Source organism: Equus caballus, chromosome 15, assembly GCF_041296265.1.
Source record: "Equus caballus isolate H_3958 breed thoroughbred chromosome 15, TB-T2T, whole genome shotgun sequence".
In the NCBI taxonomy this organism is placed as follows: domain Eukaryota; kingdom Metazoa; phylum Chordata; class Mammalia; order Perissodactyla; family Equidae; genus Equus; species Equus caballus.
Window position 1 is genome coordinate 101713442 of NC_091698.1, and position 27121 is coordinate 101740562.

Below are 27121 nucleotides of genomic sequence, written 5' to 3' on the forward strand. Positions count from 1 at the left end.
CTCAATGCACGCAGTGACCCATTTCTGAAAAACACCAGTGTTCCTTAAAAAGCTAATAGGAGGTCTGCCGAAATACAGATTCCAAAACCAAACAGGTTAGCGCTTTGAACTTAAAAGTGCATTCATGTCCTCTAATTCATCGGATTCTCCCAGCAAGCTCCTGGGTGTTTCCTCCTTTTGCACATAGGAAGATACAAGTCTATGGAAGCACCTTAACTTGGCTCCCCTCACAAGCAGGTGCTGAGGCAAGGATTTGCACGCAAGTAGTTTATTTGGGAAGTGACCCAGGGAACACAGTTTTAGACATGTGACATGAGGTAAGCAAAGAAAGGAAGCCAACAGGGACCCACTATCAATCAGCGGCCACTGTGGTGAATGGGAGCTTCATCCCACTTGGGAACTCGGGGAGCCACTGTCACACCCGACCTCACCATCAACCCATCCAAGAGGCACATGGCTGGGGCAGTTACCTCCCACCTTCTGTCACCATCCATGGGGGCTGCTCCAGGGTAGGAGTGCTCATCTCCACACTTGCAGCCCACAACAGGGGCAGGCCGAGGGGGTTCCAGGGAGAAAGTGCTCAGGCAGAGTTGCAGGTGCCCATGGTTGGGCCAGTGGGCAGTGAAGACGCAGAGGAGGAGGTGTGGGCAGGCCGCCAGAGTTGGCACAAGAGTCCTAACAGACTGAGGGGCTCCCGTCCTCTTACAATGCACTCATATCGTAGTGGCCAAGCTCTGCACTTCCAGAAAGATTTCCTGCGGAAGGTAACAAATGAGCTGTGTCTTTCTTTTGATGAGGAATTACATGTTTCACATGCATTTTCAAAGCTTGATTTGTGGTAATTTGTCAGATAAATTAGACTGTAATTGGAGGAAGGACAACCAAATGCAGAGAGATGGGTTAGAATTTATTATAAGGCACGTATGAATTGATAAGCCAGCCCTGGTGGTCCAGTGGTTAAGATTCGGCGCTCTTACTGCTGTGGCCTGGGTTCACGTCCCTGTCAGGGGACCACACCACCCATCTGTCAGTTGTCATACTGTGGGGGCTGCATGTAGCTGTGATCTGAACGCTGTTCCACCAGGATTCTCGATACCAGCAGGGTCCCCCATGGTGGGCAGGTTTCAGCAGACCTTCCAGACTAAGACAGACTAGGAAGAAGGACCTGGCCACCCACTTCTGAAAAAGATGGGCACGAAAACTCTATGAATACCAGCAGAGCACTGTCTGATACAGAGCTGGAAGGTGAGAGGATGCGGGCGCATAAAGACGGGCAGGGCTCCACTCTGCTGTCCACAGGATCACTGGGAGTCAGAACCAACTCGATGGTACTGACAAATGAATTGATAAGAACCTTGCTTCAGGGAGTGACGATGGGACTGAAAAGCAAGAATGGATAGGAGAGTCACACCAAGGGAGGATGTCGCAGGGGCATCGTGAATGATGGCATGGAGGGGAAGGAGGAGCCCAAGATGTCTCCAAAACACCTCACCCACCAGCTATAAAAAGTCTTGATGTCATTAACAGAAGTCAATACAGTAGGGTCCATTTGGGAAAAGAAGTCTGTGCAGGACAGAAACATGGACATGCAACAGACGGCGGGTGTCCAGGTGGAAATACCCAGGAAGTATGGCCAGAGGTCTGGAAACAGGGACCTGAGCAATACAGCTCAGAGTGCACGGCTGGGTGCTCAGAGCTGTAGGATCACCATAAATGCAGAAACCTGTGCGGTGGCCCTGACTACCAACTTCCTCACCGCCCTGTTCAGGGAACATCCTCCTCCATTATTATTCTATTAAACAAACTTGGGATTCTTCAGACACCTCGAAATAGCCTCTAAATCACTCATCCTCTCACACCAACATTTACTGAACTCCACAAATGCGATGGGAGGAGGCTGTCATCGAAAAGGAATCTCGCCATTATTAACCACGACCTTAAAATATGCTTTTTATAATAGGCTGTTTGGGACATTTTGGTGACTGAGGATTTCTCCAGTGGCAATTTATCCTTCTCCCCAAACAAACCTCAAAGCACAGCCTTTCAGGTTCTGGGAAGACCAAAGTGGGTTACGCCGACCGGAGACCGTTCAGTCTTTATGCTATTGTTGTCGTGGATTCTGCACCCTGGCTAGAAGGTGAGGAAAACATCCAACATTTGGAGAGGAATGTCTATTTCAAAATATTCCAGAGCTTCTCTGGCCAGTTTGTCGTCATTAGGCTCACAGTCAACTTAAATCACCTCTTTTTCTTACTAAATCTATATGTTAAGAATCTAGGCAAGTTCATTGCTTCGCAAGTTTAGGTACAAAATTGCTTGCTGAGTGAATAGCCTCTCTAGCACCAAATGTGTGATCTTGGTGTTTTTTCTTGGGAGGGGTCCCTTTTTTTCTTTCCTTTTTTTCCTTTTTAAAAATGACACTAAACTTTTAACACTCGCAAAACTAAAATGCACACCCTGTTTACAAACTGGGAACTTAAGAAATGAAAATCCCGATAAACATATACTGGTTGTTAAAGCAGAGATTCCCTTTTAATATTACAATAAAGAGCAAAAAAAAAAAAGAAAAATCTTGTGCTTGTTTCACTGTTTACTGGAAAGGAGAGGGAAATGGTTTCATCTATGAAATCCTGAAGACACAATCTTATAACATTTTCCAAAAATCGATGCCATCGGCCATCGGCTTATCAGCTCTACGCTTCCAGTGAAGTCACATGCATACCTATCAGCTATCTGTGCTTACATTTTACATCCTTGTCCAAGACTTATAAGAGGTTCTCCCTCTATAAGATACTGGTCCCCAAAACTCCACAAAGAAAGATGCTACACCAAAGCGAACACTGTTTCCACAATGCGGTACACTGCTAGGAGGGCCAAGAGGAGACGTGGCACCTCCAGACAGTCTCATCGGGAATGGTCCATGGAAGAGGGGTCTCTGTGCTGGGGGCTTTTGCAGACCAAGAGGATGTCGCTGTGTGAGAGGAAAGAGGATGCAGGCAGAGGCGATGCAAAGTCACAGGCCATGTGCTGGAAGTGAAAACACAGCCTCGCAAGAGCCACCAGAGCAAGACCCCCTAACTTGAATTCCCAATCCTTAGTGTCGTATGTCTCTTGAAATATGGTATTAACGATGCCCTTATTATGCACATCTCATCCTTCCAAACACATTAGAATCTCTTTGAAGGCTGGATCTATGTCAGATATCTTTGGATCCCCCAAAGCTCCACTCCCTACCTTCAGTGTAGTCGGCGCTTAATACAGATCTTAGCGAGTAGTTAGCATTCTAAGACGGAAGATGTACTTTTATAGGAATCCAATTTCAAAAATAAAATATTGCCACCCTTCAGAAAATGATTTTGTTTTCCTGGTCTATCTGTGCTGTATATCATCATTTCAACGTCTGAGTACCACTAAAGAAAGAAAAGGTAATCTGAATATAAATGAAATTCCTATGAAACAGCTAATCTTTCTGTGAAGAATAAGAAGCAGTTAGAAACCCCTGGAGTGATCTAACATCAGACTGAAACAAAGAAAAGCATTCATCATTTCTTTTCCAATTGCAAAAGCATCACATGATGTTTTAAAGAAAAAATACAGGAAAACGAATGAGGACGACAAATGATAAATACACGAACCAAGAAAGGCATTCAGGGGGCCAATTTATTTTAAACACCGAAGCAGGGTTTCTTTCTAAAGTTTCTCCAATACCAAACACACGCCACACACACACAACGTAAGCTGGCACTACGCTGACCAATGACTTCACAGATTCCTTCCCTGCCAAATTCCAAGTGAAACGCAGGCCAGTACTTTCCTCAGTTCTTTCTCCCAGTGAAGGAAGTAAACAAACCACTTGTGCATGTGAATGTGAAGGCAGCAGAGCTCCTGAGACCTGCCACGGCCAGGGCCACGGGAAGGAAGATGCAGGCAGCAGCACACTCACACAGACACCAGCAGTGCCTCGTCCTTCTACGGATGAGGAAACAGGGTAGTGAAAGGAAATAAATGCCAGACAGAGAGCAAGCTGACGGGCCTGCTTGTGTCAATATTCCTTCCTCTGCACGCCAACACTTCTGAGATGTGACTGCTTTCTCTTCGCAGTCAAGATTGGGTTAAGTTTCTTTAATTATGTGTCTGTGCCATCACTTTCCATAATACATCCATGGCCACTCTCGTTAACTTGATGAAAGAGTGGCATCTAGACCCAGGTATACTCGCCTCGCCTCAAATCCATCAGAACAAAAGCATAGACTCCCTTCCCAGGTTACCTCCTGAGCATCAGAAGCAAACTTTTACTAGGCCAAGTTTTAAAACATAAGAAAGTAAGCCAGGGGCTGCCTGGTGGCATAGTGGTTAAGTTCGTGCACTCTGCTTCGGTGGTCTGGGGTCTGCCGGCTTGGACCGCGGGCACGGACCTATGCATTGCTTATCAAGCCATGCTGTGACAGGTGTCCCACATATGAAATAGAGGAAGATGGGGACAGATGTTGGCTAGGGCCAATCTTCCTCAGCAAAAAGAGGAAGATTGGTGGCAGATGTTAGCTCAGGGCTAATCTTCCTCAAAAAAAAAAAGAAAGAAAGAAAGAAAGAAAAAGAAAGAAAGCAAGCCAGATTGCAAGCATTGATCTGGAAACCTCAGAGGGCTTGGCTCTGCTGCAAAGATTCCATTCCAAAGGCAAAAACGTCTACGTTGTACATTGTCTCTAGTCCATCCCAGGGGAGAAACAGAAAAAATTAAATTAAAGGCTTCAATGAGCAGAAAACCAAAACAATGCAGTTTACTTGTCCCCTCCCATGTTCCCGTTTAGTTTCCCAATGGCCTCCACTGTCATAAAACATTCTCACAAATATCAGAGGCAGTCTGTACATTTCCAAAGAAAACTAATTCTTAGAATCACAGAACACAAGGGCGGGGGAGGTCTTAGGAAACAGAGGGTCACAGATAGAAGTGACATGGAGCAGAAACGTGAGCTCCACGTGGGAGCAGGCACCTGAGATCAGAACACCTGCTTCCCACTGGATGAGTCTCGGGGTGTTGCGGGGGCTCGGGAGCTCCAGTGGCTGCTCCAGCACAGCCCCCGTACCTGGAGCAAAGGGACCCCAGGCGCTGTTTTCTCAATTACCCACTAAACAATTGGGCAAAAGTTGTGTTTTCCTTCCATTTCTCTACCCCACCTCTCAATTCCTCTGCTTCCTTCCCACCTCTTCCAACTCCTGGCAACCTCCACCCCTCCCACCGGGACAGCAGGCTGTGAACGTTTCAGGGCTTCCTAAGATTCCAGAGCCGTGGGTCTGAGAGCTCCCTGGGGCTACAGACCGGCTGGGATGCTTCTGATGTGTGAGGTCACCAACTGGGAGCTCTGACTTGGCCGCAGTAGTGCCTTCTACTCAGGATCTGAATGCCCCTGTCCTCCCGGGGGAGAGATGTGTATTTGGGATAAGTCAGTGAGGTATTCCCGTGGCAGCATCACACGTCCTCTGCTCTACAAGGAAGACAATGATCAGACGAGCAGCCAGCACTGATGAGCAATGACCGTGAGACACATGTGACTCATGGAAAGCATCATTTAGGGAGGCTAGCCATTGGGAAAAATATAATTGTTAGTTTAGGAGCCAAACCCTTTCAGACAGGCCCCCTGCTCTTAGCCTTGATCTGTTCACAGCCACCCCAGTGTCACTTTGCGCCCTGGACACCCAATCCAGGTCACGACCCTGATCCTCTCCTTCATTTCTCCCTTCGGGCTTCTCAGAGGAAAGTTTCTCAATAATGTTTCTATCCTTTAGGGCCCCTGACATTTGCGTTTCGCCAAGTAGAAGCTTAAGATCCATATGCTGAGCGGAACTGGCCTCAGGAGAAGAGGCACAGGCTATAAAGATCATCCCGTTAAAGGGAGCGCCTCGCCGCTGAATGATGGAGCAAGGCGCGTAAAGGAGAGCAGGCAGGACCGGAGTCAGGCAAGCCTCACACGCAGGATGGACGGGTCAGCCACCGAGCCGCCCGGCATGCAGAGCCTGATCTCTCTGCGCGCGCCTGCTCCGTCATGTAAAAAGCAGGACGACAGCGCCTACTGCGTAAGATTACCGTGAACGACAAATCAGGGTACAGGTGCAAAGTGCCAACCAGAGCCTGGACACAGGGAATCCGCACAGGAGAGCTGTCTGCAGTGGGTTAATTCATTAGAGAGCGCCAATGCTGAACTGAAGAAGAAAAGGGCCTTTACACTTATTCTTAAAGGAAGAGCCACTAAGTTTCCCTAATATTTAACATCAACACCTCACCACCCAATTGCAAGTGTTTTTAAGAAGTGGTCAGCGGGGCCAGTCCCCCTTCACTGTCCTAGGCGCTGACAAAATCAGCCCATTTCAGCAGTCGGGCGACAGCTACCACCCAGGAGAGGGATGTGGGTGAAGCTCCAGCTCCCTCATAGCCTCGAGTCCAGCAGGCTCCCAGGATGTCTGAGTTAATGCCCATGAAGGCTAAGCGGAGCTGGTGACACGTTCACAATGAATCCTGGCGTGTGGATTGAAGACAGGAACAGTACAGTGCCCCAGCTCTCCTATGTCACGTTGCACTTACACACGCATGTGTGTTTGGACAGCCTGCCAGCTGCTCAGGACACTGACACAATGTCTATGCATCTATACCAGCAAACAGGCTGGCCTAGGACCAGGAAGGGGCCCCAGGGGCTGCACGGAGATCCGGAGTAGAGGGGACGAGGGTTCTGCATCCTCCACCCTAGTTCAGATCACACATGATATTTGATTTGCAAAAAGAAATTCTGCTGCCAAAACAAAAATGGTTTGTAAACATGTGGCCTATATTAGTTGTTAAGACCCCTGTGGGTCTGAAATATGCTGACAGTAACCCTGGAGTGGTGAACAGGTTTTGGGTCTGGGACTATCACCTACCCTGATGGCTAAAACCAAGTGGACGAGGAACGAAAGGCCCATGTTTTCCCATGAAGTCTGTATTTTCAGGCACATGCAGATGAAACGTGGGTAAGCGACATCTGTGTCAACGTGCTGGGCCGACCCCCCTGAGCATCCTCCTGCCAAGATTCACAGAAACAACCGCCTGGCCGGGAAGCAGTGGCCAGCCCAGGACCCCTTGGGAAGTCAATTATGGTCACATGGACGTTCCCAGAATAGTGGACGTGAGGCTTTGGCCTGGCACAAAAAAAGCCACATCAAAGTTCCATGAACCCGCCACTATGATTCAGGAAAGAGGCTGCCACGTAATGGGCTGAAGGCGCAAGTCACAGCCTGACTTTGCAATTCCCCAAAGGGACCTGGGCTCCTCCAGGCACTTCACAAACGGGGCACACGGGTCATGTTCTCAGGGTACTTGCTGAGAGACTACCGGTAATGAAGCCACTTGGGTCTACGGCTCTCCTTGTAGTAGGCTGCGCTACCTAAAATACGACTTCTTTTTTCCTCCCAAACTGGGTGATAACTAAGGTGAGGAAAGAGAGCAAGGAAGGCTGTCCCACTTTATATGCTTTGTGCCGTCTCCATCACAGCAGTTAGTGGGTCAGCTGGGTTTTGTCTTTGAACCATTCCTTTGTACGTTCTGGACCTTTCACCAGCCGTTCTATAGCAGTACAGAGTGGTGAGCCTGCAAAGGGACTGCCCCAAGCGAGGCAGAGCGGGCCCGAGCTCCAGCGTCCTGGGAGAGTGCGCCTGGAGCCCCATGGTGGTTGCACGCCATGGCCACTCCACGAGACTGCTGTGTGCGTCCATCTGTCAACTCCAGGGCAATGTGACAGCAGCCCTCCAGCGATCCATATGCTTCCTGGAATTGCGTCCTGCCTCCCACAGTCTGGTGCTGCCTAACAGGGCCCCTCCAAGATTAGGAGGCCTCAGCTGCAGCCTCCAGAGGAAAAGCTGAGAATCCCATATGAGGCCACTAAAAACAGACAAATTGGGATAGGATGGCAGTGAGTGAGCGATGGCCCAGAGCACATACAAGGTGATACAGAGCTCGAAGACTGCAAAAGGGTGGAGGAAATGAGACATTTCATTTATTTAAGATTAAAGCATTTGTAGAGTTCGCTCTCAAACATACCCTTAGGTGTTCTCTGGGATCTCAGAAGAGGCCCAGAACCAGAGACTCAAAAGGTCTAGCACTGAAAGAAATTACAGCATTCAACCACATGACCACTGTTGAGAGCCAGCTCTCCGCAAGAGCACACAAAGCTGGGTGGGAGAATAAAGGAACAAACAGCCTGGGGCCTGCAGATTCCACTGCACTCTCTGTTCACAAGCACTCTGAGTCCAGGACCACCAGTGCCAGGTGGACCGTCAGGCCGACCAGGTTCCCTCTGAGCCATCACCACATCAAGCCTCCTCCTCTCAATAGTGTCCCTCCAAACAGCCATACTCTGCACACACATATAAGGGAATTAAAAAGGGAATCTTTACAAATGCAGTTCATTCATTCAGCAGAGATCTACTAAATGCATTCTAAGCCACAGGCACTTCCAAAGCCGAGAAGAGGCGTGGCCTCCGCATTGAGCTCATGGGCCAGTCTAGCTGAGTAAATCTGTGATCATAGGGCAGAGGGATGCAGACTCCAAAAGAGGCAAGCACAGGGCCAGGAAGATGCTTCTCCACCAGCCTGGCTCTCAGGACAAGCTTCCTGCAGACCCCTGACCAAGGGGAGGGGTAACAGTGAGAAGTCATTCCCTGGACTCCAGCCAGGTCTCAGGGCGGGGCTGAGAGTAGATGAGGCTGCAGCTAGCCAGACACTGGCTCACAGGTTCAGGGAGAGTCTGAACTTGGCCCTTGAGGTTCTGGGAGCCACTGCTGGAGTTCTGAACAGAGAGCGTCTTCATGTTTGCCATTTTAGAATGATTACTCCATAGTATACGGGGCAGAGCAATCAGAACTTTGCTGCAGACGAGAAATCATTTGGAAGTGGCCACCATGTTTTCCACAGTGTATGTACATAGTGAAAGACTCTCAGATAACATATGAAGGAGTGGACCACAAACCACCAAACCTTCCAGAAGGCTTGGGCTGAGGCTGAGCAATGCCCTTAGATGCTAGGAGATCAAAACAGAGCATCTTTGAGGATATACCTCAATATTTCAATAGTGACATGGAAAGAATCCCTGTCTAAGAATTAGGAGATCCAGACTCAAGGCAAGTTGACTTCATGAGCTCTTGGACGATTCTACAACCCTCTAGAAGCCTCAGTAATATCATCCATAAGTTGATTCTCACAGGGCAGTCATAGGCATCGATGAGACGACCTACTCACGTGAAATGAGAAAGTCCAACATAAAGGCAGGGAGCCAAAGGCTCCTTCTGTTTCAGCACCTCTGAATCTCCAGTTCGGCCACTTCACAACTATGTCAGGTACATACCATGCGCCAGACAGTGAGGATACAAAGACAGTTAAGGAACGTGCCATTCTCAAAGAGTTTACAGGAAAATAAATGACTATGACTGTGCATCTTATCCCAGGAAAACAGAAACAAGAAAGGAACTTGCCAGTCGGCAGCCAAGACTCCTTGGTGTCCGACATAGTCCTCTATGAATCAGAGCCCCCCCAACATGTAGTCTGGGCTATTTTGGAACACCCCATGAGCCTTAAAAATGCTTGGAGGGATCACCTCACTGTCAAAGGCCCCAGAGGGCTCACAGGCATGAGGTATTTTTATAGCTTCTTTCAGAGTCAAGAGCTGTACAGATTTTGTACTCACCCCGAATTTAACTAGTATTTAAGTGTGCTGATTATAGCTGCAAACACACTTCTTATTCCAGCATGTGGCTGGAGAGGTGGCTGGGGAAGAAGCTTTGGAAATTTACAGCACAGAAATAGCATGTGGTCTGTCTGCTTGAAAGAATCGATCCATCTGTGACCAACAGTGAGAAGACCAGCAAAGGGCCAGAAGCAAACAAAAGACTGAGAGTAAAACGAGGCTTTCGGACACCATATCCCTATCGCCGGACACTCAACAGGCTTTTCTACAGTCTGGAAGACCCCTAATGAAGCTAGCAGCAAGCCCAGGGCTGGGGGCTTAAGAAGACATGACAAGTCTGGGTGGCAAATTGGGGTCACCCAAGCAAAAGGTCTAGACATGACCTGGATTTAAAGAAAGTAAAGTGGAAATGTGCGAATCATTTCCTAGTGGCCTTTGCACGCAGCAGCAATCCTAGCAGTGGAAATGAGCTTTCAGTGCAGGAGGGCTTAGAAAGGGCTGCGAAGAACTGAACTCTGGTGCAGCCACCAGCCAACCCGTGACCCCTTGGGGCTTTCAGTTTCTTCCCTGCTGAAATGTGAGGGTTAAATGGAAAGGACTTTTTGTGGGTTCTGTGGTTCCCAGCTTCAGCTGGAGAACAACGCGGGGAGGCCTTAGCTGGGATAAGCCACAGGTGTCCCAAGCTTGTTCCAACCTGAGCCCCAGTTGACTTTTATTTCTATTTCTTTTTAAGACATCGGTCTTTCATAAGACTTCTTTGAAGAAAGGATCACCGCACCACCACCTCCCCAAAATAATTCTGGAAACCACGGTATTACCTGAGCTCCATGATTTCCTTTAAGTTGAACAGTCTACAGTTCTATATCCGGACACATGCGTGTTGTCTTACAGTGAAATGTTCAGGAGAAAAGAGACTTTCAATCTTGCTCTAACAGGGTCTGGCACAGCCCCACAGACACCTAAGAAACGCATTTGATAATTAAACTCTGAGGTGTCCCAGAATTCCAAGTGACTGAGAAAAACATGGGACAAAGCAGTTTCCTTTTTTTTAAAAAAAAATACACTATTGACCTTTTTTGGGGGGGGCTGGGAGGAGTCTCTATAAATGTTGATACACTGTAGAAAATAAGGGTAAAATGACATCACAGAGTAAGTATATCTAGAATACCATGGTGATAACTAATTTTAACCCTTCTGTGTTCTTTCTATATGTCTGCATAATGTATGAAACAGGCCTTCTACTTACATACAGCTTAAATCTGGATCATTCATCTAGTCCAAATTGACCAGCAGACATTTCTTTACACCAACAGTTGTTGCACCCCTTCACAGATAATCCACACAGCAGTCATGAAAACCTTCCTAGTGGCAAGGCCATGATCACCCTCTGTGATGCTCCGAATACTGAAATGGATTTAGAACCCAAGAGACCATTCATAGCTCCAGTGGCAACAAAGAAGCAATTCCTTTAAAACCAAAATGGAAGACATCTACTTTTCTCAATATGATGAATTCAATTCTATAAAGGTCCCTCACCCTGGAAAATAACTAAAGCCCAACTAAAAGATTGAACTAAAAAAATAAACAAATAAGCACACTTAGCTTATAAGTCTCAAGTTAATTACAGTGTTCTGTGTATTTTCAGAACTGAGGAATTAAGATATTTATTTTAGACTTTATGTATACATGGTAAAATTTCAGCAGTATTTACCAAAAGAAGAGAAAAACAATGTATAACTGCCATTTATAAAAGGAAAAAATGGAGTAAGACTGCAAAGAAACAAACATGCACTTAAAAAAAAGCAAGAAAGAAAATAGGAGGGGCCGCCCCGTGGCCGAGTGATTAAGCTCGTGCGCTCTGCTGCGGCAGCCCAGGGTTTCGTCGGTTCGGATCCTGGGCACGGACATGGCACAGCTCATCAGGCCATGCTGAGGCGGCATCCCACAAGCCACAACTAGAAGGACCTACCACTAGAATACACAACTATGTACTGGGGGGATTTGTGGAGAAAAAGCAGCAGAAAAAAAAAAGAAGATTGGCAACAGTTGTTAACTCAGGTGCCAATCTAAAAAAAAAAAAACAAGAAAATAGAACAAAAATAGTTTGGGAGAAAAAAATCCAAATATATTAAAAAAGAAACAAATGGATTGAACCGAATAGCCAAAAGAAATGACAAAATTGAATTTTACAAACAGAGAGATACACATAAAACAACAAGAAACTGGAAAGATTGGGACTCCAAGTATGGAGAAAGCTGATCCAGAAAAATGCCAACCAAATAAAGGTATCAGACAAAATAGGATTTAAAGTGAAAAGCACAACTAGAGAAAAAGAAGGAAACTATATAACAGCAAAAGATCAAATTCACTATAAAGCAATAATAATTCTAAGTTTGTATATATCAAGCAGCTTCAAAATATAAAAAGCAAAAAGGATATAGTTACTGAAAATGATGACTACAGCACCGCAGTGGGGAAATTCACTACACATTGCTTAATACAGCAAACAAACAAAATTAGTAAAAATAGAGAAGATATAAAAAGCACTATTAACAATCTAAATTAATGGACATATGCAAGTCTCATAAACAACAAACTGAGAATTCACAATCCTCTCAAAAACGCATAGAACATTTACAGAAACTGACATCACACAGGGACATAAAGAAGGATTCAGCAAATTTCAGACAACTGCTATCACGTGGATCATGTATTCTGACATCAATGCAATCAAGATAGACATCAATAACAAAAAGAATCTCCACGGTTGAAAACTGTAAAGACTTATCAATAACTCATAAGTTCAGAAGAAAATATGTAACTTTAAAAATATGTAGAGCTAAACAGGAATGAGAATATTATTTAACAAAACCTATGAGATCCCATTAAAGCAGTACTGAGAGGGAAATTCATAATCTTAAATGTGTATATTAAAGAAGAAGACTAAAAATCATTGAGCTGCCTCTAGATTAAGAAGTCAGGAAAATAACTGCAGAATAGAAAAGAGAATAGAAAGAAAGACCTATTATAGATAAAAACAAAAATAAGTGAAACATAAAATAAAGCACAAATAAAAATAGTCAACAAAGTCAAAAGTATTTTTCTTTGAAAACAATAATAAAACATCCATTCTTGGGCAGGTTGGTCAAGGAAGAAAAAAAGAGAGATCGCCCAAATAAACTATATTTGTAATGAAAAACAGATAGCAGAGATTTAAAACTAAATGAATAATTTTATGCTAATTTTAACTTGAAAAATAGGGAACTATGAATATACTAGAAAAATATAATTTAAGAAAACTGGCTCAAAAAAACAGGAGTTCAAGTAATTTTATAAACCTTTAAAAAACTGAATAAGTAGAAATCTTCCAACAAAGAAATCACTAGGACTTGTTTTCAGCTGAGTACTACCAAAATTTCAGGAGCAGATAATTCAAATCATACACAAAATCTTGCAGGGAGTAGGAAAAATAGCTAAAGAAAAAAAAACTCCCTCTAAATCAGACAAAAGCAGTTAAAGAAAGGAAAAATATAGGCCAAACTCACTTATGAGTAAAGAAGCAAAAATTTAAAACAAAATAGGAGCAAATAGAATCCAGATGTGTATCAGATGTGTACTTAAGGAGGAAAAAAACCCATAAAGTTCTACAAGATAGATTTATCCTAGGAGTGCAAGAGAGTTTACCATTGAATAAACCATATCTATGATCTAACATAGTAAGAGAAAAATGGTGGAAACCGTATGGTCATCCTAGTAGATACAGAACAGCCTTTGATAAAACTCAACATGCATTTTTGAGTAAAAGCATATGACACAATATTCTGCAAAACAGAAACATAAGGGAACTTCCCTCACCTAATACAACGAATTTGGGAAAAAAGCAACAGCAAACATCATTAATTAAATTTGAACATTCCTTGTAAAAATCAGGAATGAGGAAAGGATACCTTCTATTGCTTCAACTCAACATTGTGCTGGAGGCCCTAACTCTAACAGAAAACAAGAAAGAGAAGCAGAAAGTATGACACTGAAAAGGAATAAACAATACTTTAATTATTCACAAATGACTTTCTATAAATAGGAGGATCTACAGATAAATTATTAGAAACACTAAAAGTTTAGAAAAGTGGTTGGATGCAAGATCAATATACAAAAGTCAATTACATTTTTATATTCCAGCAAAAATGCCATGTCCAAAGGCATCCCAAAACTAAGGTATCCAGGAACACACAAACATGCTGTACGTACCAGGAGTATATGAAAGATGAGTAAGACCTATTTACAGAAAAACATAAATCTTTACCGAAAACATTTATGAAGACAAACATATGGATAGTGATACAATGTTCATGGACTGGGGGACTCAAGGTCATAAAAAAATCTCAGTTCTTTCCAAACTGACCTATACATTTAATGCAATCCGAGCAAATTCCCAACAGATTTTGTTGCTGTTGTTATCATTGCTGTTGCTGTTTCATAAACTAACTCTAAAATTTCCACAGAAGGGATAAGTCCAATTGTAGCCAAACATCACTGAATGGGAGGGAAAGGGCAAGGCCAAATATTAAGATTCAGTAGAGAGCTATAGTGATGAAAAGCATGCTGCAATGACAAAGAGGTGAGCAAACTCACCAACAGATAAATACAGAAGACAGAGAAGCAAACCCAAGCTTGTGTGGAAACTTGATACATTACAGAGTGTGCATTTCAGATCAATGGAGAAGAAAGGATTATTCAATAAACGGTACTAGGTAAATTATTTTTCCCTATGGATAAAAATCGTATTGGATTCCTACATTACACACAAAAATTAAACCAAATAATTTTAAAACTGTTAAAAGAAAATATAAGACAGTAACTTATATCCTCAAGATACAGAAAAATATCTTAAAAGAATTGGCCCTAACTATAAATGTGCCAGGTTGATACACTAAATACCTCAAAATCAAGAACTTCTATTCATTGAAAGACTCCTTGTGAAAATATATGGCACAAACAGTGAGGTAATATTCTTAACACATGAAACCAACACCCTTAATCTTCAGAACATATAAAGAATGCTTTCAAATCAATGAGAAAAAAAAAATACAACACAATGGAAAAATGGACCAAAGAGATGAACAGTTTCTTTATAACAGACACAACAGACGGTGATTAAACATGTGAAAAGAAGTTCAATATTATTGATACATTAAATTCATTTTACTATTAATTTGGCAAAAATTAAGAAGCTTAATAACACCACGTGTTGGGATAAGACAGGCACGGATCTTAAAGGAAACTTTTATTCACTGCTGATGACAATGCAAATTGGTATAATCACTTTGGAAATCACTATGACATTTTCTTGCAAAGTTGGTCATTATACAGCCTTTTTTCAGGCCCAAATGCTCCTCCTGGGTACAAGATCAAGGAAAAGAACCTGCACATGTGTAGCAGCGTTATGTGCAAGAATATCAATAATAGAATGTTTTGTGACAGTAAAAGACTGAGAATAACCCAAACGTCCACTGACAGGAGGATGCGTGAACTGCTCACTGTTAACATTATCAAATATTATATAGTGGTGAGATGAATAAATACAGCCACCCAGAACAATGTGGTTAAATCTTAGACAAAACACTGAGTGAACAAGTCTACTCATAGCATGACACCATTGTTAATGAGTAAAATTATATATAGTTTAGTGATAGGGACTGCCTAAAATAACAAGGGAAGATTAGAAAGTACTGCAAGGGAAGGGTGGGACATGAGGACAGTCAGACACGGGAGGAACAGTCGCACTGATGCCACAGTACTCACGTTTTTGTTTAAGACACAGGTTCGTGGATATTCATTAACTACACTTCATAACTCATGTATCAGATCCTACCTAATATATTCCTTTAAAAGCACTGTTCAGAAAGGTACTATGACATCATCTGGTTTAGATTTAAAAATGGGCATTTTTTCATGCATACTAAATTTTTCTAGATGGGTCAAGCAAAAAAAATTTAATAGGATTTTCTCTGGGGAGGACAAAGAGAGGGAGAATTTAATTTGTATTTAATACCCTTTCCGTGGTTTTGTTTTAATGGTTTACTTTGTGCATGTACTTAACTAAAAAATTAAGTATAACCAGCTTAACTGGTAAACTTTAATACTTAATTTAAAAATACTTAATTAAAAAATTAAGTATAACCAGCTTAACTGGTAAACCTTAGGAACACAAACTCAGAGGTTAAGAGAAAGGACAGCTCCTCAGTTGGATTCAGAAAGCCTACAGTTGATTCATCATCAGGGAATTTGAAGAAAACATGGATGGTCTGGCTGAGTTGCTGGCCAGGTCTCTGAATGGAAGTTCTGGACGATGTCCACACCCTCCCCATGCCTCCATCTCCTGGCCAGAGAGGCAGCTCTGGGCTAAAGACGTCAAGATTCAACTCTAATACCAGCGCTTAGGGGCAATGGCTTTCAGGATCCTTTTAGTATAGAGCAAATCCTTCATGTCCTGTCCTTTGAAAGAATAAGCACCTTCCTCAGACCGTATACTTTTGATTTCTACCGGAAGCTTTTTGATTCCCTGAAAGAAAGTACTATGAAATGCTTTTCCCAGGCTAGTGGCCTCTTCAAAGATTATGAAATATGATTTTTTCCCATCTTGGAACAATTCATACACAAACATCCTGTTTCTCATTAATCCTCACATTCAGTTCACTTACTCACACAGTGGAGAAATCACAGTTTGCTCTTCATTACGATTGTTCAAAACCTCACATTACATTTGATTTTCTCTCTGGGAGGTGTTGGTGATATGATTAAACTCTGTTGTTCACTTAAGATTACACCACAGTGTTGAACTTGAATTGGGCAAAGAAGTTCTAGAACAAAATTACAAAGTACTGTGTGGTTGTCTTGCATGGCCTACGCTTCCTGGGACAGATGCCCCAGAGCCCACTGGCACATCTCCTCTCCCCACACCAACCCTGCCCATTAATGAACCCCACAGAGATGTTCCTAATCTCTGCAAATAATTCACTGTATTTCAATATATATGGCCCCTCCCATTGCTGGCACTATTACTACTGTGGCTCAAGATATCTTCGGAACCCCATGAAGCACCAGCCAACACTCCTTAAAGGGGCTCTTCCAAAACTCCAACATCCAGAGGTGACCCCACCCACTCCCACCAATCCCTTGCCCATCAGGATCCTGTAGTTGTTTTGCAATCCTAAATAACTTGCATTCTGAACCAAGACATGTTCCAAGACTTCCTAATCCTCCCTGCTTTTCTGGTGCTGACAGTCGCCTCCTAAGAGTCTCTCCAAAACCATCTTTATCAGGCAGGAAGGTCAGGTGAGATCGGGAAGCAGAGCGTCTTCAGTCAGTTGCGCCTCCACCGCTCACCAGTTGCATGTCTTGAACAAGTCACTTTCAGTCTTTTCTCAACTGGACGATGGGAAGAACAACAGCTATCATCACAAGAGAGTTGTGTAAGCTAATAAAATAACAGTGCACATGGAAACGCATTTATAAATCCACAGTGATAGACAAATGTTATTTCATCTCTCCCTAGACACTTGGACAGGCCTCAGGGGCCTGAGATTAAAATCAAACCCCTTCTCAGGCTGTTGCTTCTCTCTCCCTGCTGGGATGGAAGACATCCCTTAGCCAGATTTTCCAAATTCCCACAGTCCTCCCTCGTAATCAGAATATCCGCCGCAGAGAACACAATGTGCATGACCACCAGAGCCCTCTGCACAGCTGTGAGCAATGGTGCGTGCTGTCACCTCGTTTGCATCTTCTGTGGTTCCAAGGTTCAGCATGAGTGCAACATGCATGCACACCCCAATGTCCTCTCCCCTTCCCTCAGGGCCCAGAGGGGCCTGCAGGTGATTCTTTCACTTGCTTTAGCTTTTAACCAGTAGTTAATATTTGAGTCACCAGTATCTGAGTGTTGTTTACATCTTATTAAAAATGTCCCCATCCTTCAGGCACATCTGATCCTCACTAGTGACTTCTGGGTAGGTAGGGAAGCCTTATTGTCATTTCCATTTTCCCCTGAAGAAATCCAGGCTCTGAGGATTCAGTGACTTTCCCAAGCTCACCTGGGCAGGAAGTGGCAAAGCTGGGTCTTGAGCTATCTTCTGACTCTCCATGTTGATCTCTTCCCAGGACACCGCAGAGCCTCTCGTTTGCTGGGTGTGGCCTGAAGCAGAGACCTCCCGCTCTTTGGGTATGACAACAGCCAACAATATATATTTTTTCAAGTACACAGGCCCTTAACATATTCCTCAGTTGCTGTCTAAAAATTGTATAAAATTTTAAATTGTTGTCCAAGAAGATACAATGGAGAAAGGAAAGTCTCTTCAATAAATGATGTTGGGAAAACTGGACAGCCAAATGCCAAAGAACGAAAGTAGACCATTATCTTATAGCATACACACAAAAATTAACTCCAAATGGATCAAAGACTTGAGAATGTAAGACCTCAAACCATAAAAGTTCTAGCTCGATGCTCTTTGACATGGGTCTTAGCAGTATCTTTTCAAATACCATTTCTCACCAGGCAAGGGAAACAAAAGAAAAAATAAACAATGACACTACTTCAAACTAAAAGGAAAGGAACAGCTAAATAAACCATCAACAAAATGAAAAGAGAATCTAACAACTGGGAGAAGATATCTGAAAATCATATATCTGAGAAGGGGTTAATATCCAAAATATATAAAGAACTCATTCCACTCAACAACAAAGAAACAAACAACTCAATTAAAAAATGGGCAAAAGATCTGAACATACATCTTTCCAAAGAAGATATACAGCTGCTCAACAGATATATGAAAAGATGTTCAACATCACTAATTATTAGGGAAATGCAAATCACAACTACAATGACATATCACCTCATGCCTATCAGAATGGCTATAATTAACAAAACAAGAAATAACAAGTGTTGGAGAGGATGTGGAGAAAAAGGAGCTCTCATAAACTGCTGGTGGGAATGTAACTGGTGCAGCCACTACGGAAAACAGTATGGAGATGCCTCAAAACATTAAGAATGGATATACCATACGATTGAGCTATTCCACTTCTGGGTATTGTATCCAAAGAAAACAAAACCACAAATGTGTAAAATACTTGCACCCCTATGTTCTTTGCAGCATCATTCACAATAACAAGACTTGGAAACAACCTAAGTGCCCATCAAGGGATGAATGGACAAAGAAGATGTGGTATATATACACAATGGAATACTATTCAGCTATAAAAAAGATGAAATCTTGGGGATGGCCCAGTGGCATAGTAGTTAAGTATGCGTGCTCTGCTTTGGTGGCCCAGGGTTCAGAGGTTTGGATCCTGGATGCAGACCTAGCACTGCTTGTCAAGCCATGCTGTGGTGGCATCCCACGTGAAAAAAACAGAGAAAGACTGGCACAGATGTTAGCTCAGCGACCATCTTCCACAAGCAAAAAGAGGAAGATTGGCAACAGATGTTATCTCAGGGCCAATCTTCCTCACCAAAAAATAAAAAAAAGAGAGAGAGAGAAACATGAAATCTTGCCATTTGCAACAACCTGGATGGACCTCGAGGGTACTATGGTAAGTGAAAGAAGTTAGATGGAGAAGCCAAATACTGTATGATCTCACTCATAAGTAGAAGATAAAAAAAACAAGAACAACAAACAAGCACACAGGTACTGAAATCAGATTACCAGAGGGGAAGGGGTTAGGGAGGAGGGTGAAAGGGGTGATAGGGTACACATGCATGGTGACATATGGGGTGACATACTGTAATTAGTCTTTGGTTGGTGAACGTGATGTAGTCCACATAGAAACGGAAATTATAATAATGCACACATTAAAATTATATAATGTTATAAACCAATGTTACCTCAATTAAAAAGGAATTTTAAATAGTTGGAAAAACACGTAACTTCTGGAATACTGGAAATATTGCCTTTTTAAAATAAAGCAACAACAGTTGAAAAAATGTAATTTCTAGTATATCATTTATTTTTTAAAATATGCACAGAAAGCCAAAGTAATCCCGAGAAAGAACAAAGCTGAACACTTCCTGGTTTCAAACGATATTACAAAGCTATACTTATCAAAACAGTATGGTATTGGCATAAAAACAGACACTTAGATCAATGGAACATAAGAGAGAGCCCAGAAATAAACCCATGTACACATGGTCAATTAATTTTTGACAAAGCCGTCAAGAATACACAATGGGGAAAGAATAGTCTCTTCAACAAATGGTCTTGGGAAAACTAGATATCCACATGCAAAAGAATGAAAGTGGATCCCTATCTTACACCATACACAAAAATCAACTCAAAGTGGATGAAAAACTTGAATGTAAGACCTGAAACCATAAAACTCCTAGAAGAAAACATAGGGGGTATTTTCCTTGACGTTGGTCTTGGTGGTGATTTTTTGGATTTGACACCAAGAGCAAAGGCAAATGCAAAAATAAACAAATGTGACATCAACCTAAAAGCTTCTGCTTAGCAAAGGACACCAACAACCAAAGGAAAAGGCAACCTACAGAATGGGAGAAAATATTTGTAAATCACATATCCAATACAGGGTCAATATCTGAAATAGATAAGAAACTCATACAACTCAGTAGCATAAAACCAAATAATCAATTAAAAAACATGCAAAGGACTTCAAATAGACATTTTTCCAGAGAACACATACAAATGGCCAACGGGTACATGAAAAGGGAATAACATCACTAATCAAAAGGGAAGGCAGCTCAAAGCCACCATGACCTACCACCTCACACCTGTTAGGATGGTTATTATCAGAGACAAGAGATAAATGCTGGTGAGGACGTAGGGAAAGGGGAGCCCTTGTGCACCGTTGGTGGAACTGTGAACTGATGCAGCTACTAAGGAAAAGAGTATAGAGGTTCCTCAAGAAATTAAAAATAGCATCACCATATGATCCAGCTATTCCGCTTCTGCATAAACATGTAAAGGAAATGAAATCATTAACTTGAAGACATATCTGCACTCCATGCTGCCTGCAGCTTTATTCACAATAGCCAAGGTTTGCAGAGAATCTAAGTGTCCCTTGACTGACGAATGGATTCAGCCTTAAAAAAGAAGGAAATCCTGCCATTTGTGGTAACATGGATGAACCTGAAGGGCGTTATCAGGGGCTGGGGGTGGGGGAAATAGGGAGAGCTTGGTAAACGGGTACACGCTTTCAGCTGTAAGACGAATAAGGTCTGAGAACCTAATGCAAAACATGGTGACTAGAGTTGATGGCGCTGTATTATAAAAGTGAAATTTGCTATGAGAGTTAACTTAAATGTTCTCAGCAAACAGAAAAAGATAAACATGTGAGGTGATGGATGTATTAATTAACTGGCTGGGGGGAACCCTTCCACAATGTACATGTATACCGAAGCACCACGATGTACACTTTAAATATATTACAATTTTATTTGTTAACTATACCTCCATAAAGCTGAAAAAATAAAGAAGAGGTTACTAGCACAACTTAGCAATTTTCAAAGCCAAAAAAAAGACTTGGATTTTTTTCACCCAAAGTTTGTGTGTCCATAGATAAGTATCATCAAATTTGTAAGACCCAGTTCAAGATGAGTTTTCTTCCAATTTTTCATTTTTATAGATGTAATAACTTTACTACCTTGCTCACATAAGTAAACAGGGGAGAACAGATGTTGTTTTGTAAAACCGAAACTCAACTCTTTATACTTCTTCCACATATGTGCCAAAAATACTGTGTGATTTTTGGCACATATGTGGATAAACTAAAAACTAGTTTTAGTGTTCAGGCCACAATTTAATCAGTGGATTTTCCTATAAAAGAAAACCTTTGGAAACTGCTAGACCGGCACAAGAATGTGTTACCAGGACATCAGTCATTCAAGCCCTAATTTCTGGGAAGTACATGAAAAGATTGGACCAAGACTTTAGAAATAGCTTCATTGTATTCATTACTTTTTCTCTTAGAGACCCCTTGTTTAAACCAATATGCTGGAAAGAAATGAAAAAATATTAATCCCAATGCACCTTTCCATATAAAATATTTGACTGCATGATTTTACTATAACAAATGTTTCAATTATATATTTGTCCAAATTATTTGCAGATTTAGCTCATTACAATAATTTAAGGGGCAAAGGTAGTTTTCATGGTCAAATTAATCAGCCAATCAGACTTACTTTATGTCGGAAAAGGTTTCATCTTATTTTTAAATTCAAATCAATGTGTTGATTGATAGACGAAAACTTTCTAAAACACTGAGAAATAAATTATGGAATACACTAAAATAATAGATTATTACAATCAGTAAAGTCAGGATTAAAGTGAGATTGCGGTAACTGAATTATGTTATCCATTTTACAATAAATTATAATGACCAGATACTAACAGTTTCCTCATTAATATTTAATCAAGCAATATTAAATGTAGCTAAAATGATAAGTTATTTATGGATCTCTACGTTTGACAGAAGGCAGGATATTTCCTTGGTAAATGTGTCTGTGAAGCGCTTTTGTAAGGCTTATGAGAATAACCAAAAAAGGACAGTATTTTGAAAACCAGGGGGGAAAAGTCTAGTAATTTTGTTAAGCCACGAGATCACACTTTTCCTTCTGACTCTTTTCTCTGCGCACTGTCTTCTCTTCGTATCGGAAGAACAACAGTGCCCAGTGAATCTGTCCAAAATACATTTTTTTTTTTAAATCCTATCACTACCCTTCCTAAGTTTTAACGGTTCTCCAGAGGCCACCGGAAAGATTCTAACACCAAATATTTAGGGTCCAGCACAAGTGGCCCTGAGTCCTCTGCCCTCTCATCTCGGTCCCTCTCTTCCGTCCACTGCAGACTCAGCGTCTTAGTCTGAGCGACAGGACGGTCTAGTACGCAGCACGCACTTCCCATCACCCCGGGGTTGCTCCGTGCTGCACTCAAGTTTGGGCAACTGGGGCTCCACATCCTCTGCTCTTTACCGTTAGTCTAAGAAACATGAAAGCGGAACCTGCGCTGTACTCCTTCGTCCCTCACAGCCCGAGAACACGGCCTTGCGTGTAACAGACGCTCATGAAGTGTCGCTGCCTGATGGGTCTGGAGAAACCCACACCGTCCCGGGCAGCAGGCGCTGTCTTTTGTATAACCAGCAGCTGTCACTGCCGCTGGAATCTGGTAGTGCAAACACCAACATCGCTGATGGAAGACTCACCCAGCCGGGAGCCCGACTCGACAGCAAGGCTCCTACAGAGGACAGCGCATGTATGGAAATGACCCCAAGCTCTCAAAACAAACAAAAAAGTACCAAAAAGTAAAAAAAAACAAAGAAACTGCAACCGAGATAAATGTGGAAAATGTGGCTGTTACGATTTATTTCAGGAGAGCCTTCAGCCACGGCATCTCAGAACAGCATCTTTCAATGTTTCCATTTCTAAAAATACTGCTCGTTTAACCACCTCGCCACCCTGAAACCACACAACTAAAGCAGGGTATTGATAGTTTCGATTCTAGTTAGTGTGTTTTAAATGACCTTCACCTCAAAGATTCCCCAGGCAGTAGCAGAGCTGCACGGAGCTCAGCAATCACAGCCACAGCTCTCTGAACACCGGCCGTTCCCAGCGCGCCACCAAGGCCAAGGCCGCCACGTTTTCTGAACCAAAGATGGCTTCTTTTTACTGATGACATTCTCCACTTGAAGGAAAACACAAAACAAAACTTTCAGATTTGGCTACTTTAATCACAGCAGTGTGAACTGGGGGTGGCTGATATTCCATGAAGACTGTCTCTCTTTCTTTATAAATCCTAAACATTTAAAAATATCTTTGCTGGGCTGGAATGTCACTTTCTGGTATTTTGCCCTCTCCAACATGAATCTTTTGCGACTATGAAGGCATTTTACAGTTCCTGGAATTTGCTAGAGACAGATTCCCAAAGAGAACGTCCTAGGAGGTGGGTGTGGGCAGCCGCAGGGAAGAACGCCCACCTCCACGGCCGACCGGGCATCTTGCCGGGAGGCTGTCACCGCTCCCTCACTCCTCAGCAGACTCCACAAGTCTCTGCACTGGCAATCGCACAGCTGAGAAACATGCAATAGTCCTAACTCGTTAAAGTTGAAGTTAAGAACAAAAAAGATTATGCTGCACTTAGTTTCCAAGGCACGTGAGGCAGGGAGGGGCCTTCAGATGTCAGCGTTTGCGTTTCCACTCTGCTCGCCACTGTGGTGACAGGGCTGTGGGCTTCCCTCCGCCTCGGCACGAAACGTCAGCCATACAGCCCAGGACTACCAAAAGGGCAGACTGGTGCCGTGGCCACAAGGGCAGGGGTTCACTCCAGCTTCTCAAGCAGGCCCTTTCACAGCAAGACAGTGGGAAGGCGAGGCGCGTCCCGAGGAGCTGGGGTGTGGGGCAGCAATGCTGGAATTTAGGTGTCCCCAAATGCCCTACATTCCCAGTTCCCGGAGCAGCCTCAGCCCCCTACTTCCTCCAGGGCCCCTCCCCGGCAGGCACGGACCCTTCTCCCGCACCTCCAACTTTCCTCACTCCTGATGTCCGTTCCTCACGTCGCCGTCTTAATCTTCAGGTGACTTGTGTCACCTCTCTCCTGCATAACTGTCAACTTGGGCCACTCTCTCACTTTGCCCCTCTGTGCTCAGCCAAAGAACAATTCAATTCTTTTTTTTACAGCTTGGCCCTCAGCTAACATCTGTTGCCAATCTTTTTTTTTTTCTTCCTTCTTCTCCCCACAAAGCCCCCCAGTACATAGCTGCGCATTCTAGTTGTAGGTCCTTCTGGTTGCGGCATGTGGGACGCCGCCTCAGATGGCCTGATGAGTGGTGCCATGTCCACGCCCAGGATCCGAACCAGTGAAACCCTGGGCCACCACAGCCAAGCCCGTGAACCTAACCACTCGGTGACGGCGTGGCCCTCAATTCTTGACCTACTGCGTGCCTCTGACTCCTGAGCTGAGCAGTCTAGAGAAAGGCACATCACACTGATGGGGGTTTTCAACCTGTGGCCTCAAGCTTCAGGTGGGCTCTTAATGCTACCAGGTGATCGTGTGCACCTCCCTCTTTCCAGAGGACTTCTCACTCTGTCCCTTGTCTCCGCAAACTCAGGGCCCCTCCTCCAACACGGCACTCAGCTGTGATTGCTTCCTCCTTCACAGGGAAAATACAAGCAACGAAAAGAGAGGTGCAGAACCTGCTCCTCCGCACCGCCACCTCGCCCCCACATATCTGTCAGTCACTCTACTCCCACAGAGACTATCTGGGCTCCTAAAGCAAAAACTCCACCTGTACACAAACGCACCTCTTTCACCTACTCAGGAAATGATTTCAGCAACCCTCTGCCAAACATTATCAATTTTCCACTCTCTACTGAGTCCTTCCCACCAGCATGTAAATACAATGCTAAGGCTTCCAACTAAAAACTAATCATCCTGGCCTTATTTATCCCACCAGGTACCACCCCACATTCTCCTCCCCTTTGCCGCAAAGCTTCTAAAAACAGCTCCCGACAATCTCTCCCTCTGATTGCGCTTTTGTTACCAGAACCACTCATGGCCCAGGGCACTGATCCCAGCGTCTACGCTCGGTCCTCATCTCAGGTGGCTCACCACACACTGGACACAGCTCACCACTCCCTCCTCTGACGTGATTTCCTGTGGCAAGATGCCACACTCTTGGTGGCCCCGACCTCTCTGGTTGCTCCCTCTTGGCCTCCTCTGCTGCCTCTTCCTCTTCTCTTACTCCTCATGAAGCTGGAATGTCCCGGGGCCCAATCCTTGAACCTCTCCTCTCACAGGGATCTCCTCTGATCTTATTCCTTTACATACCAACCACAGGCCAAAGACTCCCATTATGTCTCCAGCTCAGATCACGGTCTGAAACTATCACAGCTGGGTATAACTGCTCACTCAGCATCTCCATCTGGGTCGCTTAGCATCTCAAACTCACTATGTTCAGAACTGAACTTCTAATCTCTGTTTAATCTAACCTAATCTCATCTGCCCTGGTGATCTAGTGGTTAAAATCTGGCACTCTCACCACCATGACCAGTTTGTTTCCCAGTCAGGGAACATCCCCTCCCCGACCTGTTGGCTGCCATACTCTGGGGGCTGTGTGTTGCTGCGATGTTGAAAGCTCCGCCACTGGGATTTCCAGTACCAGTAGGGTCTCCCACGGTGGACAGGTTTCAGCAGAGCTTCCAGACTCAGATAGACAAGGAGGAAGGACCTGGCACCCACTTTCAAAAAAATTGGCCATGAAAACCCTGTGAATAGCAGACAGCGCACTAGATGTCTGATACAGTGCCAGAAGGTGAGAGGACGGCACAGAAAGACTCGACAGGGTTCCCCTCTGCTGTCGACAGCAGCACTAGGAGTCAGAATCCAGTGAATGGCACTAACGACACAAAAATCTCTTTTTTGCACCCAAACTTTCCCTACCTACAGACTTCCCCATCTCAGTTGGTGATAGCTCCATCTAGCTATGCAAGCTAAAATCCTTAACATCATTGTAGACTTTTCTCTTCTTCTTATGCCCCACACCCATTCTGCCAGGACATCTTGAGCGCTCGATCTTCAAAATATATCCAGAATGTGACCACTTTTTCACCACTTCCACTGCTACCTGTACAGCAAGCTACCATCATCGCTTGTCTGAATTACTACCACGGATTTCTCTAATGGCTTTGGAATGGTCTCCTGGTCTACCCTCATTTTCCACCTCCTCCATTCTATTACCAACAGAGGCCAGAGTGAGCCTATTAAAATGGAATGCAGCTCCTGTCTCTCCTCTGCTTAAAACCCTGCAGTGATTTCTCACCATAAAACCTAACATTCCCCCAAGAGCCTACGATGCTAGACATGCTCAGGTTCCTGCTACCTCCTGACTCCCACCCCCGCACTGCTCTCTGCGGGCTCCCCTCCAGCCACCCTGCCTCCTTAGTGTTCCTCCAACATGCCAGCATGATGGACTGGCCTTAGGGCCTTTGCACCCACCTTTTCTTCGAACTATAATGTTCTTGTCCAAGACGCTAATGACTAGTTCCCACAACTCCTTAAATACACGTCCAAATGTCAGCTTTTTAATGAGACCTCCCTGACTGCTCCATTTAAAACTGCAACCTGCCCCACCCCTCTAAACGTGGTCTACTTCTCTTCTCTTCTCCACAACATTTATGCCTTACTTTTTCATGCTGTTGATTGTATATGGTCTCTCTCTCCGAGCCTGTCCCCACCCCCAACCCCTGCTTACATGTGACTAAAGCAGAATCTCCAGGAGAGCAGGGTCTTGCGTCTGTTGTGTTCACTGTGTGTCCTGAGTTAGCACAGTGCCTGGGACAACGCAGGAGCTCAATCTATATGTCCTCAATGAGATAATGAATCAAGGAGACTCTGGATACATTCACTTTGATCTAA

General features: G+C 43.8%; 1 protein-coding gene across 12 annotated transcripts in view; it reads right to left on the reverse strand.

The window, feature by feature from the left end:
• The window catches only part of RNF144A (ring finger protein 144A), a 119247-nt gene that overhangs the window by 65046 nt on the left and 27080 nt on the right, over positions 1 to 27121 (reverse strand). The window contains exon 3 of one of the 12 annotated variants that reach the window (XM_023619589.2): positions 23238 to 23392. The exons of 10 other annotated variants lie outside the window; for them this stretch is intronic. The gene's annotated coding sequence lies outside the window, so the exon portion shown is untranslated. Of the gene's footprint in view, positions 1 to 22913; positions 22934 to 23237; positions 23393 to 27121 lie in introns of those variants that run through there. One more of the 12 variants, XM_070236741.1, reaches the window with a different exon arrangement.